The following is a 15,267-nucleotide window of genomic DNA, read 5'->3' on the forward strand; positions in this document are numbered from 1 at the left end:
AAGAACATATACAGGAAGAAGGCAAAAGGTCATTTAGAAGTCAAGAAAGAAGAAAAAGACCAAAGTAGATGTTAGAAGAGACCTTGAAATTTGCTTTCCAGTTTAGAGTTGCTAAAGCAAATGGAAAAAATGAGGAATAAACAGCTGAACATAAAGTATTATAAGACCTGGAATTTGAAAAACAAAAGGGATGAACATGCTCAGTATTTCTTAAGTTGAAAGAATTGAAGAAAATATTCAAGCCTCGACTTGCAATATTTTAGAATTCTAAGGGCAAAACATTGAATGATGCAGAAAGCATCCAAAGAAAATGGAACAAATACACAGATGCACTGTACCAAAGGATATGGTTGATGTTAGACCATTTCAAGAGATACAATATGATCAAAAGCCCGCTGAAGAAGTGCAAGGTACACTGAAGGTATTGGCAAAGAACAAGGATCACACAATAGATCAAATATAAATTAAATCTTTTTAAAAAATGATGCAACCCTGGAGGTAGTCACTCATCTATTTGTGTCCATTCCAAAAAGAGAAGACACAATGGAGTGAGGATTCCGCCAAATGATATCATTAATATCACATCCAAAGAATAAGGTTGGAAACCTCTCACTCCCTGATTTCAAAACTTACTACACAGCTACATGGTCAAAACAGCCTGATACAGGTACAATGAAAGATACATTGATCAATGGAACAGAATTGAGAATCCAGAAATTAACCCATCCACATACAGCCAATTGATTTTCCACAAAAGGTGTAAGTATATTGCATGGGGAAGAGATAGTTGTCTCAACAGATGGGGCTCACAGAAATGGAATGCGAAATGCAAAAGATTGAAACAAGGCCTTTATCTCACACCTTACACAAAAACCAACTCAGTATGGATTAAAGACCTAAATGTGAATCCCAGAATTATAAATGACACCAATGAATAATGAAAAAATAGGGACAAGGAAGATTGTAGAAGAATTGATGCCTTTGAATTGTGGTGTTGGAGGAGAATACTGAAAGCGCCATGGACTGCCAAAAGAACCAATAGATCTGTTTTGGAAGAAGTGCAGCCAGAGTGCTCCTTGGAGGCCAGGATGGCTAAGCTTTGTCTCTCATACTTTGGACATATTGTCAGGAGGGAACGGTCACTGGAAAAGGATGTCATGCTGCGTAAGGTGGAGGTTCAGAGAAAAAGAGGAAGGCCCCCAACGAGATGGATCAGCCAGGTGGCATCATTGATGGTGTCAACTGTGGCAGCGGTAGTGAGGTTGGCCCAGGATCAGACATTGTTTTGTTCTGCTGTGCATGGGGTCGCTATGAGTCAGTTCTGACTCGATGGCACCTGACAACAATACATTGACAGAGAAATTTCAGAGGTTCAAGCTGGATTCAGAAGAGGCTGTGAAATGAAGGATATCATTGCTGATGTCTGATGGATCTTGGCTGAAAGCAGAGAATATCAGAAAGATGTTTACCTGTGCTTTATTAACTATGTAAAGGCTTTCGATTGTGTGGATTGTGACAAGCTTTGGACAATATTGCAAAGTATGAGTATTCCTGAACACTTGATTGTGTTCATGAGGAATCTGTACCTGGACCAAGACACAGTTGTTCAAACAAAACATGGGGACACTGAATGGTTTAAAATGAAGAAAGGTGTGCGACAGGGTTGCATTCTTTCACCATATTTATTCAGCCTGTATGCTGAGCAAATAATCTGAGAACTGGATTATATGAAGAAAAACATGGCATCAGGATTGGAGGAAGATTCATTAACAACCTTATGATATGCAGATGATACAACCTTGCCTGCTGAAAGTGAAGAGGACTTAAAATAAGTACTGATGAAGATCAAAGAGCACAGCCTTTGGTATGGATTACATCTCAATGTAAAGAACTAAAGGACTGTCATATAAACTTCAATGTAAAGAAATCAAAAATCCTCACAACTGGACCAATAAATAACATCAGATAAACAGAGAAAAAACTGAAGTTGCCAGGAACTTAATTTTTATTGGACTTACAATCAACACTCATGGAAGCAGCATTCAAGAAAGAAAACATATTGCATTGAGTAAATCTGCTGCAAAATATTTTTTCAATGTGTTAGAATTCAAAATTATCAGTTTGAGGATTAAGATTTGCCTGACCTAAGACATGTATGCAAAAGTTAGACAATGAATAAGGAAGCCTATAGAAGAACCAATGCATTTGAATTATGGTATTGGCAAAGAATATTTAAAGTTATCAGGGACTACCAGTAAAATAAACAAAACTTTGTAGGAAGAAGTACATCCAGAATGCTCCTTAGAAGTACTGTTGTCATGTTGTCAGGAGAGACCAGTCTCTGGATAACAACAGCATCCTTAATAAAGTGAAGGGTCAATGAAAAAGAGGAAGACCCCTAACAAGATACACTGACACAGTATCAACAACAATAAATTCAAACAGAACAATATAACAATTGAGAGAAGTTAGTCTATGACAAATTTGCCTTTCCATAAGAATATGTCTCTCTGATTCGTACATACGAGAGAAGCATAGGAATACTCTGAAGATATGTCCTGAGATAAATATAAGGTACAGCACATGTTCTCCAAAACCCAGTTTATTCGTTTAAACAACAAACATTTGTTCAAACAATATCAAATGAAATGAACAAAGGAGGAAGAAGGAAGGTTAAGAGGTGGAACGAGAGAAGAATAACAAAATGTCAGCAATTTCACTTATAATATGTAAGGTTTCAATGATAAAGCCAAGAACCAAAAAGTCATGTATTTTCCTTAATGCCATTGAGTCTATTCCAACTCATGGTGACCCTATATATGGTTTTCAAGGAACGGCTGGTGGGTTTGAACTGCAAACCTTCCAGTTCAAACCAACCTTACAGTCCAGCACTTATCCTACAGCACCACACCAGACAATAGAAATAATTAATAAATGAAAAATAGAAATAGAAAAAAAAAAAGGTCTGCTTTGGAGTAATGCTCTTAAAAAAAATAAAAAGGACATTTTATAACACCAACAATAGATTGTGTGTGGACGGTGAGCAGCTATATCAGAGAGAAAGATATAAAAAATCAGGAACTCTCTTTTATTCAGCATGCTTAAATTGTCCAGTATAGATGAGAAATATATATGTTATGGTGGTGGTGGTTATGTGCCGTGGAGTCGGTTCTGACTCATAGCAACCCTGTACAGGGTTTCCAAGGCTGAAATATTTACAGGAGCAGAAAGCCTCATGTTTCTCCCACGGAGCAGCTGGTATAGCAACTTGCAAAAGGATGAAATACATGTGTAATGATATTTCTTTGTATAATATGGAAGAAAATAGAAACTCATGAAAAATTTTAAATTGCATAAGTAAAAGAATAATAACTTAATAAAGGTATATCAATAAATATTCAACTAATTTTTGTTGTTAATGGTAGGTGCCATTGAGTCAGTACCAACTCATAGCAACCTTATGCACAGCAGAACGAAACACTACTCAATCCTGGGCCAACCTCACTATCATTGCCACACTTGAGCCCACTGATGCTGTCATTTCACCAGTCCATCTCACTGGGGGCTTCCTCTTTTTCTCTGACTCTCCACCTTACGAATCGGACTGCGAACCTTAAGGTCAGCGGTTTGAAACTATCAGCCGCTCCGCGGGAGAAAGATAAGGCTTTCTACTCCCGTAAAGATTTACACCCTCGGAAACCCTGTTCAGGGTCGCTATGGGTCGGAACCGACTCGAGGGCACTTAACAACAACAACAGTGTCCAGCACTCTAGCAGCAGCAGCTCCACCTTACCAAACATGATATCCTCTCCAGTGACTGGTCCCTCCTGACAATATGTCCAAAGTATGAGAGACAAAGTTTGGCCATCTTGGCCTCCAAGGAGCACTCTGGCTGCACTTCTTCCAACACAGACCTATTGGTTCTTTTGGCAGCCCATGGCACTTTCAATATTCTCCAGTGACTGGTACCTCCTGACAATATGTTGTGCCCCATCATCATTTGCTGATGGGCCACAACTCAAAATGAAGAGAAACAACTGTAAACATCTATTGAAAATCAGAACACGGAATGTACGAAGTACGAATCTGAGAAAATTGGAAGTTGTCAAAAATGAAATGGAACGCATAAACATTGATATCTTAGGTATTAATAAGCTGAAATGGACTGGTATTGACCATTTTGAATCTGACAGCCACATGATTTACTATGCCGGGAAGGACAAATTGAAGAGGAATAGGGTTGCATTAATTGTCAAAAAGAACATATCCAAATCAGTCATGAGATACAATGCTCTCTGTGATAGGATAATATCCATGGGCCTACAGGGAAGCCCAGTTAATACCATTATTATTCAAATTTACGAACCAACCACTAAAGCTGATGAGGATGAAATAGAAGAATTCCAACAACTTCTTCAATCTGAAATTCATCAAACTTGCAATAAGATGTATTGATCATTACTGGTGATTGGAATGCAAAGGTTGGGTGCAAAAAGGAAGGATCAGTAGTTGGAAAATATGACCTTGGTGATAGAAATGATGCTGGAGAACGCATGACAGAATTCTGCAAAATCAATGATTTGTTCATTTCAAATACCTTCTTTAGACAGTATAAGAGACAACTATACACATGTACCCTACCAGATAGAATACAAAGAAATAAAATTGACTACATATGCGGAAAGAGATGATGGAAAATCTCCATATCATGAGTCAAAGCAAGGCTAGGAGCAGACTGTGGAACAAACCATCAATTACTCATATGCAAATTCAAACTGAAGCTGAAAAAATTGAAAACAAGTGCACGAGAGTCAAAATATGAATATATCCCACCTGAATTTAGTGATCATCTGAAGAACAGATGTGATACATTAAACACTAACGACTGAAGACCAGATGAGTTGTGGGATGACATCAAGAGCATCATCTATGAAGAAAGCAAAAAGTTATTAAGAAGACATGAAAGAAGGAAAAGGTCAAAATGGGTGTCAGAAGAGACACTGAAACTTGCTATCCAGCGTAGAGATATTAAAGCAAATGGAAGAAATGAGGAGGTCCAAAAGCTGAACAGAAAAATTCAAAGATCAGCTCAAGAAGACAAAGCCAAATATTACAACCAAATGTGCAAAGATCTGGAATCAGAAAACAAAAAAGGAAGAACGCGCTCAGTATTTCTCAAGCTGGGAGAACTGAAGAAAAACTTCAAGCCTCGACTTGCAGTGTTGAAGGATTCTATAGACAAAATAGTCAAAGATACAGGAAACATCAAAAGAAGATGGAAAGAATACACAGAATCACTGTATCAAAAGGAAATGGTCGATGTTCAATCATTTCAAGAGGTAGCATATGATCAACAGCCAATGATACTGAAGAAAGAAGTCCAAGGTGCATTGAAGGCATTGGCAAAGAACAAGATTCCAGGAATGAATGGAATACAAATTGAATTATTTCAACAAACTGTGTAGCACTGGAGGCACTCACTCATCTATGCTAAGAAATTTGAAAGACAACTCCCTGGCCAATTGACTGGAAGAGATCCATATTTGTGCCCATTCCTAAAATGACCCAATGGAATGTAGAAATTATCAGACAGTATCACTGATATGCCATGCGAGTAAAGCATTACTAAATATAATACAAAAACAGCAGCAACCATACATTGACAGAGAACGTCCAGAGGTTCAAGTTAGATTCAGAAGATGACTGGAATATGGGATAGCATTGCTGACATCAGACAGATCTTGGCAGAGAATTGCAGATGTTTACCTGTGCTTTACTGACTATGCAAAGGCTTTCTATTCTGTGGATCATGACAAGCTATAGATAACTTTGCAAAGAATGAGTATTCCGGAACACTTAATTGTGTCCTGAGGAACGTGTACATACTGAGAAGCAGTTGTTCAAACAGTACTGGGGAACACCAAATGGTTTAAAATCAGGGAAGATGTGTACGACAGGGTTGTATTATTTCACCATACTTATTCAACCTGTATGCTGAGTCCATAATCTGAGAAGCTGGGTTCTATGAAGAAAACTGTGGCATCAGGATTGGAGGAAGACTCATTAACAATCTGTGCTATGGCGATGATACAACCTTGCTTGCTGAAAGAGAAGAAGATTTAAAATATTTACTAATGAAGATGAAAGATCACAGTTTTGCTTTGGGTTGCATCTCAATGCAAAGAAAACAAAAAGCCTCAACACTTGACCAATTAACAGCAGGTTGTTATGAGTCTTCCTCCAATTTTTATGCCACATTCTTCTTCACACAACCATTTTTCGGATTATGTGCTTAGCAAACAGGTTGAATAAGTGTGATGAAAGAATACAACCCTGGTGCATACATTTCCTGACTCAATGTAAAGAAAACAAAAACCTCACCACTGGACCAATAAACAACATTCTTATCAATGGAGAAAAGATTGAAGTTGTCAAGGACTTCATTTTTCTTGGATCAACCATCAACACTCATGGAAGCAGCAGTCAAGAAATCAAATGACATATTGCATTAGGCAAATCTGTTGCACAAGACCTTTTTCAAGCAGTGAAGAGCAAAGATGTCAGCTTGAGGACTAAGGTATGCCTGACCCAAGCCATGGTATTTTTAATAACCTCATATACTTGCAAAAGTTGGACAGTGAATACAGAAGATCGTAGAAGAATTGATGCATTTCAGTTATGGTGTTGGAGGAGAATATTGAAAGTACCATGGGCCACCAAAAGAACCAACAGATCTGTGTTGGAAGAAGTGCAGCCAGAGTATTTCTTGGAGGCCTAGATGGCCAAACTTCATCTCTCATACTTCAGACATATTGTCAAGAGGGGCCAGTCACTGGAGAAGGATATCATGTTTGGTAAAGTGGAGAGTCAGAGAAAAAGAGGAAGACCCCTAGAAAGACAGATTGGCAAAGTGGCAGCATCAATGGGCTCAAGTGTGGCAACAATTGCGAGGTTGGCCCAGGATTGGGCAGTGTTTCATTCTGTTGTTCATAGGGTTGCTATGAGTTGGTAACGACTCGATGGCACCTAACAACAACATATAAATGGAAATAAGACTGAAGTTGTCAAAGACTTCATTTTCTTCAAATTAACTATCAACGCTCTTGTAAGCAAGTCAAGAAATCAAATAATGTATTGCATTGGGCAAGTCTGCTGCACAAGACCTCTTTTAAGCATTGAAGAGCAAAGATGTCAATTTGAGGACTGAGGTTTGAATGACCCAATCCATAGCATTTTCAGTAGCCTCATATGCATGAGAAAGTTGGACAGTGAATATGGACGGATGGATGACTGTAGAAGAATTGATGCATTTGAGTTATGGTATTGGAGGAGAATATTGAAAGTACCATGGACTACCAAAAGAACAAACAGATCTCTGTTGGAATAAGTACAGCCAGAGTGCTCCTGAGAAGCCAGGATGGCCAGACTTCGTCTCTCATGCTTCAGACATAATGTCAAAAAGGAGCAGTCCCTGAAGAAGGACATTATGTTTAGTAAAGTGGAGGGTTGGAGAAAAAGAGGAAGACCCCCAACGAGATGGATTGGCACAGTGACAGCATCAGTGGGCTCAGGAATAACAGTGACTCTGAAGTTGGCTCAGGACCAGGCAGTGTTTCATTCTGTTGTGCGTGGGGTCACTATGAGTCGGTGTCAACTCAGTGGAACTAACAACAACAACATTGCAATGAAATATTAAAGCCAGCAGATAAGTAGAGAGTGCCTTGTTAAGAACAGCTGGTATTAGAATTGGTAGGAAAGTCAGAGAGTGGAGGCATGTCTGAGCTCTATCTTATAGGAATTGGTCTTTGGCAGGTACTGAGTTTGATTCTCATTCCCCCTTTTAAAGTCAGAGGAAGTCAGTAGCTGCCCTCATGTCATATTTACAATACCCTAGGAATCTTCTCAAGTGGACAGACATTGGAATCCTTCTAACCTGAAATTAAATGTTGGGGTAAAACAGTTTACCTTTACTTCCTTTTTTAACTTTTTGAGATCTCCAAAAAAAATAAAAAAATAAACATAAAATAAAAATGGTAAGTTTTGAAAAAAAAAGTGAATAATAAAAGTATCAGCGTTTTCATATAATATTTCACTATATGTATCTAGAATGAGCACAAAATATAAAAGATGAATCTATGCTACTTTAGGTTCAAAAATCCCCTATTAATGGAAATGTACTAGCAGGCTAAATTCACCAAAACCAATTTTTGGTTTAACAAGACCTTAAAGTTGAGACAAACTATTTCATCTCATACCTGAGGAAATGATTCAACCCTCTCAATCCAACAATTAATGTGGGGGCTGGGGGCCATGTGCTCATGCAGCGCTCCTGGCTCATATAGGCCAGGAGGCTGTCATTTGAACAAAACAAGAAGATACTGTATGGTTTAAAATTAGGAAAGGTGTGTGTCAGGGTTGTATCCTTTCAACATACTTATTCAATGTGTATGCTGAGCACATAATGTGAGAAGCTGAACAATAGACATATATGAGGATTGTAGGAACATTCATGAACAACCTTGCTTGCCGAAAGAGGACTGGAAGCACTTTCTGAGAAAAATGAAACACTAGAGCCTTCAATATGGATTACACCCTAACATAAAGAAAGTAAAAATTCTCACAATAGGACCAACAGAGCAATATGAACAGAGTAAAGACAGAAGTTGCCAAAGATTTCTTTTTACTTGAATCCATAATCAAAAGAGATGGAAACAGTAATCAAGAAATAAAATGACATATTATGAGCAAATCTGCTGCAAAAGATATCTTGAAAGTGGTAAAAGCAGAAAAATATGACTTTGAGAACTAAGGTGTTCTTGACCCAAGTCATGGTGTAGGGTTCCTGAGACTGAAAATGTTTTCCAGAACAGAAAGTCTCCTCTGTCTCCCATGAAGCAGCTGATGGGCTCAAATTGCCGCCCTTGTTGCTCACAGTCCAGTGATCCACACATCCTATGGATCCACAGTGCTCTCCACCAGCTTGGATACTATACGGTATATTAAGAGCCCAAGACTTAGGCCCATATAATCTGAGGAAATAGCTTTCACTTCTTTACCTCCAACACTGTACCTTAATAAATCTTTAAATATTATGAGGAAAATGAGATTCAAAGAGTTAAAGTATCTAAGTCTATACAGCTTAGCACAGAAACATATATTTGAACTGATTAATGATGATGGAAGTTTAAACACTTCTGATTGTTGATTTTAAACAAAAATCCACTGCCATCAAGTGGATTTCAATTCAGTCACCTTTGTATGAGATTCCTGAGACTGTAAATCTTTATGGGAGCAGAAAGCCTCATCACCCACAAGCTGATGGTGGGTTTAAACTGTCAATCTAGTGGTCAGCAGTCCAGTGTTTATCCTACGGCACCACCAGGCTCCTTGTTGTTGAGTTTTGCTATTGTCAGTTCAGCCACTGACACATAGCAATTCCATGTGTTACACAGTAGAACTACTTTTGGGATTTCCTTGGCTACAGTCTTTATGAGAGCAGATCATATGCCTTTAAATCAGGTAGTATCAAACTGCAGACCTTTAGTCAGCAGCTAAAGCAAACTACCTGTATCACTCAAGTTCTTAAAAACACTCATCATGGAACATAAACATTTTATGTATTCAAAAACAGTTCTAATCCCTTCCCACATGGATTGAATGCTTTATGTAAGCTCGCTTCATGTACCATTGTGGATCACCAAAGTCGATATATCATTGGTCTACCCAGAATTCACTGCTGATTAACTACTGCTAGTTTATTACCTCAGTTACAATGGTAGATGTGAAAACACTTTGGTCATACGTCCATCCATCCAGGCACGGCTCAGTCTCCAGCCCAGTCATTTTGATGACTGACACATTGGGGTCTAAGAGTTGCCACATAGTTTGACAGAACCGGCAGCACTGTTCAGGTTTCTGGTTTGAGTCCATAGGGATGGAGACCCTCAACAAGGCTTCAGTTGTCATGTTAAAAGTGACATTGGTCTCCAATGTGGAATTGTCAAGGACTTGGACATAACAGTGGTAAGCAGGAGTGGCTGCTGAAAAGTTCTACAAGAGCATTTGAAGGTATGTCAAGGTATTTAGAAGTATGCAGAGCATAATGTTCCAAATCTGGAACCTTCCACTGCCACCTACATGTTGTAGAAGTTAATCAAAAGTCATGTTAATAGACTGTTCTCATGAGCTGGAAAAATAAATATACAAGAAATGAATTGGCAGTGAAATTCAAACTTTCATTAATAAGTGATAAAAAACAATTCCTCCAAAATCAAACCAAGAGAAGGAATAATTGAGGAATTCAGATATTACAAAGAACAGCATTTGTTTTCCCTGGCTTATTAACAAAGTGCTATTAGTCACCCATCTCTGTGATAATTTTGAATGATTTGCACTTCACTGAGGGAAACATGTTTAACTCACAGGCAAACAGTCTTTGAAGGAGAAAAGCCCCTGGAACTATAATGTCCTAAATGGAATTAATAGCAATTAGAGTTAATAATGAAAGTCTCATACTATGTAACTTCCTCGGGGAAGTTTTGAAGAAAAGTCCTTGCTCTTGCCATCTTGAAACCGTCCACCCACATGGGAGAGATAGATAATATAATCATAAATGCAAAAAAAGAATATAAACGAACACAGTCGATCTATGATACAGACATGAAGCACAGTGTTCTGATGAGATTGACCAATAAGACCTTTATTTGTTTGGTGCTTAGGAATGTAAACCATGTTGAGCTGGCAAGTAAATGAAGAACTGGAAGGAGAGTGAAGAAGATGAGCATTCTAGGCAGAGAAAGCGGAGGTTTGAATGTACTGAAATGAAAAACTGATGCTCAAATCTTCTCCTGAGGACTAGTGCAAACAGAAAGTTATTCAAATGCAGAGAAAGTCCTGGAGTAATCCTTAAGGGACTGTTGAGGAAGGAAATAAAAAGTGGAATCATTCAGTTATATTTATACGTGTAGAGGCTCATTAGACAGTCACCCTTTCTGCTGTTCTATCTAAAATCTATGACATCATCCCGGTAATACAGAAATCCCAAGCCTGGAACCATATATCCTGAAACACCAAAGGCAACCCTGGAACTGTAGTCCTCCCATTATAGTTAGCTGTTCCCCAAATCCCACAGGACAGCCATAGAAGACATCTGCCCACTTCTTCTTTTTCTATATCAAGTTCTGTTTTCCCATTAGGTGACCCTGATGTCTTCTCTGGGATGATATAAAGGAAAGGAGATAAAGACTTGCGTGCATATATTTCTTCCTGTTGAAGACACTCAGAGGTAGAAGTGTGGGAAACACATGAAAGGGAATTCTAGATATCTCTGGACTAATGAAAGTTCATTTCATATCCAGTCTCAAAGGGCTCGTGCCTTATCTCTTGGTAATCACCTCACCAACAGTTCAGATGACTGGGATAGTCCTTAGCTTCACTGAGTTAATTAGAATCTGTGCTTGAGTCTTTTTTTTTTTTTTTTTTTTTTGGAAAAAAAAATGTTAGTAGAGTAACTTTTGAAAACAATATTCCATTAAGACAGAGGGTGGACAACACAGATGGTCAGTGATAAAGGTGTGATCTTCCCTTGTTCCCCACACACTCCTGGTGACCACAAATGTGACTAGACCCACCCTCACCCAACCAGTGGCTGGTACACTCTCACCCTGCACAACCCCTGCTCTGCCTGAGATCAGAGCCTCAACCTAATGGTTCAAGAGCTGGGTGCACCTCCCACCGTGTCTGGAAGAAACTGAACTCTGCCTCATCAGACAAGTCAAACATAAAGTGCCAGGTCCTGGCCACTCCTGGGAGGTCCAGAACTCTCCATAACCAGATGCCATTAACCCTGGTGTCATCAGGTCCTGAATGAATGAATTATTTTCAATAACAAGTACCGTGAACTCAGCCATCTTCTGAGGTGGCATGAAAAATTTCTGGACAAGGTCCCCCACCCCAGACAATATCTAGGCCTGCAGGAAGTCAATCTAGAACGATGCAGCCTACCACAATCTCCCTATTCCTACCCACATACCATGGGAACTCCTTGGTTGGCAGAAGGTGCTGACCCATGCTGTCTGTCCTTCCCCCACAGTTTCTGCTTTGCTGGGTCCCTTCCCTGTCCCACTTTCCTCTTTACTTTCATTTAAATTTTACTGTTTTATTTTTGAAAAAACTATAAGCAGAATTCATAAATAGACATTTATACTTAAAGCAGGAAAATGATAAAATGGCTTCTAATAACTTAGTCGTGCACATGCCAGTAACAGGAATATATTAACATCTTTCATTTGCTAGACAAAGAGCAGTGTCCAATATAAATCTCCCCAAAATATTTGTTGTTGTTGTTAGGTGCCATCCAGTCAGTACTGACTCATAGCAACCTTATGCACAGCAGAATGAAACACTGCCACATCCTGGACCAAATATTTAAGACCTGTGAATTTCTGACCAGCTCACAAAACCACCAACTGACACTTTGGCATGAAATAAAAAACAAACCTAGCAGATTGTCAGCTCTAAAGACGTTACACAGCAGAAACTTCCAAAAAGCATTATACAAGCTGCCTTTCTGGGCAAATGAAAAATATAACTTGTATAAACATTAACAAAAATTCACAAGATAAGATTGTTTTGACATACTTAACAAGCATTTTCTATTTGTCTCCAACAAACAGAGCTAAGGAAATAATATATAACCATCTTTACACAGTAAATTAAGGTTACAAGTCATACACAAGAACAAAAGCACTTGCGCTTTAAAAACTGTTCAGCTCCATTGTCAAACTCTAAGCGTTGGCTCTTAAACCATTTTCTCTTGCAAACAAGCATAGGTTATTATATAGAGTGGAGCTCGGCGGAAGTGGGTGGTGAGATGGGCCGAGTGCTGATCTGACAAGATCTAGTCTGCTGGAGAATGGACAGTGAAGTGCAGAGAGCTGGGAGGATCTTGGATTTGATTGGTGATGCTTGGTGAGAAGACAAGCTGCCCTATTAGGATGTTGCAATGTCACTGAATGAACTTCCTGAACCTGAACAAGACGACGGAGGCACCCCAGCGTCTGTTAAAGAACAAGAAATGAAGTGGAGGAACTTTACAGTACCCCCAAGACATTCCCCCCATAGGAAACTGACACCCAGCGTCTTTCCAATGGATTTGTTTATAATTAAAAAAAAAAAAAAAAAAAAATTAAGTTTTCTAATACAAACCGTTTAGTGATAAATCAGTACTCAAAAATGTGTACCTGCTTAATTTTTGGCAGCAACAAGTGAAATGTGAAAATATTCACCGGAATGAGAAACTGAATGTGATTTCTCAAGAATGTGGAGTATTTGGCTCTTTGAGGAGATAATTCCTTATTTACCAGCTTCTGTTTGAACATGATTGCTAAACATTTGCCCTTCACTCTGACTTGGTCTCCCTGTCAGAGTTTAACATTTCCTAATTGCTTATGTATATGCTATGGTACAAGGTGATTGAAGATTCCAGTGAGAAAGGCAGATGTTAAAATGATTAACTTCTCATGTATCCCCACTTTGAGAAGCATGCTGAATAGATGCAGTGGATATGTACTCAGCCTATGGATTTTAGGGCTATATAGGTATCTCGTTCACTGATTACTGTGATCTCTAAAATTTCCCAAGTTATTTCAAATTTATTGGTAATTTTACTAATTAAAAATTTACCTGATCCTCTTGAGTAAAAAAAAAAGCTTATTATATATTCAGCAATTAACAAACTTTCAATAATTTAAGATATGGTAACTTGATAAGGCAGGTGAAACATCTTAGTGGAACTAAACTCACAAAAGCTTCTGCCAATGTTTGTAAATCTCCAAATTGAAACAGAAAGGTTTTGATTAAAGCATTGTGTAGGTGTCAAGATGTCTTTACTCTGTTTTTTCTCTTTAAACTGCCTAACTCCATCAGAGCAAGTCAGGTAAGCTCTGTGTGCACGTGCACACCTGTGAAAGGTCCTGTGTGGCATTAAAACAAATGGAAGTTTGAAAGCTTCTGTCTTTGTTGTGTTTTTGAACCTGCTTTCTGTACCACTGAATACCAAGTTGTTCTGGTGCTCTTGTCATACAAATCTTTAGAATCTACACTAGTGTTTTTATGTGCTGTCTGCTAATTGTAGAGCAATCTGCAATCGTAGGAAGTTACAGGAATACATGGCTGAGGGATGTGTTGCCAATTTCAGACATTGAGAGTATAAGTACCTACCACCTCACTACCTCAACAGCAGCTAAAGGATGGGCCCAGTGACATCTGATGGCTTAGGGAACTTTCACTGTTAGCTGCAGTTTCTACCCAAATGACAATTCCATTCCACTTATTTTCCTTTAAGTCCCTTGTTTTTTTATATTTTCTTTTTCTATTTTCATTTTCTTCTTATGTTTCTCCTAATTTTCCCTTCCCTATTTAATTTATCTTAGTTTCCTTTTTTCCATTTTTCTTTCTTTTTCCTCTCCCTAGTTTTATTTATTTTTCTTACTATTTTTCCTTTTCTCTTCACTTGTTTTAATTTTATTTTCCTTTTTAGAAAAATAACTGCATTCTTTTTGGCTGTTGTTTATCTGTTTTCCTCACCACTTTTTAGAAATTGTTTTCTTTTTTGTTGTTATTTGTTTAGATTTTCTCTGGTTTTTGTTTTGTTTTGTTCTTGTCCCACCCAATGGGAGATAGAAACAGCGCCCACCATATAGCTCAGTCACACTCATAACTTCTTCAACCCCTCTTACTGAGTGAGGGCTACTACCCATTCCGATAGCACCTAATCATTGATTGTTGTTGTTGTTATGTGCCAAACTTGTGGTTCAAACTGACCTTGAGGTCACGTTCTTATCCTACAATGCCACACAGCAGCCAATACTAGCCAAATTCACCTTCAACTGTGCTACACAAACAGTGAACAGAGAACTGAATACACACTTATATTCTCTATCACACCCACAAGAATCAGGTGATGAGAGCCTAAGAACGCACCAACATATAATCATCTATTAAATACAAATACAACAACAGCATTATGTCTCATAGAAAACAGACAATTTCATTTTCCTGGGTTAAGAAGTCTGTGTTGTTGTTGTTGATCAAGAGCTGTCAAGTCAGTTCGAACTCATAGCAAACCTGTACAGGATTTCCGAAGAGCAGCTCGGGAGCTCCTATTTTATGATAAAGGAAAGCATCTTTCCCTCATACTTTATTACATGTTGGGTGGTAAACATCTGTCTACCTCAAAGCAAAATTCGGTAGTACCTTGTCATTAAC

At 38.5% G+C, this 15,267-nt stretch overlaps 1 pseudogene; it reads left to right on the top strand.

Moving 5' to 3' along the window:
- Positions 1-12,913: 12,913 nt before the first annotated feature.
- Positions 12,914-13,130, top strand: LOC102814995 (annotated as a pseudogene).
- Positions 13,131-15,267: the final 2,137 nt, after the last annotated feature.

The sequence above is a fragment of the Chrysochloris asiatica genome, unplaced genomic scaffold (genome assembly GCF_000296735.1).
Source record: "Chrysochloris asiatica unplaced genomic scaffold, ChrAsi1.0 scaffold00001, whole genome shotgun sequence".
NCBI classification, from domain to species: domain Eukaryota; kingdom Metazoa; phylum Chordata; class Mammalia; order Afrosoricida; family Chrysochloridae; genus Chrysochloris; species Chrysochloris asiatica.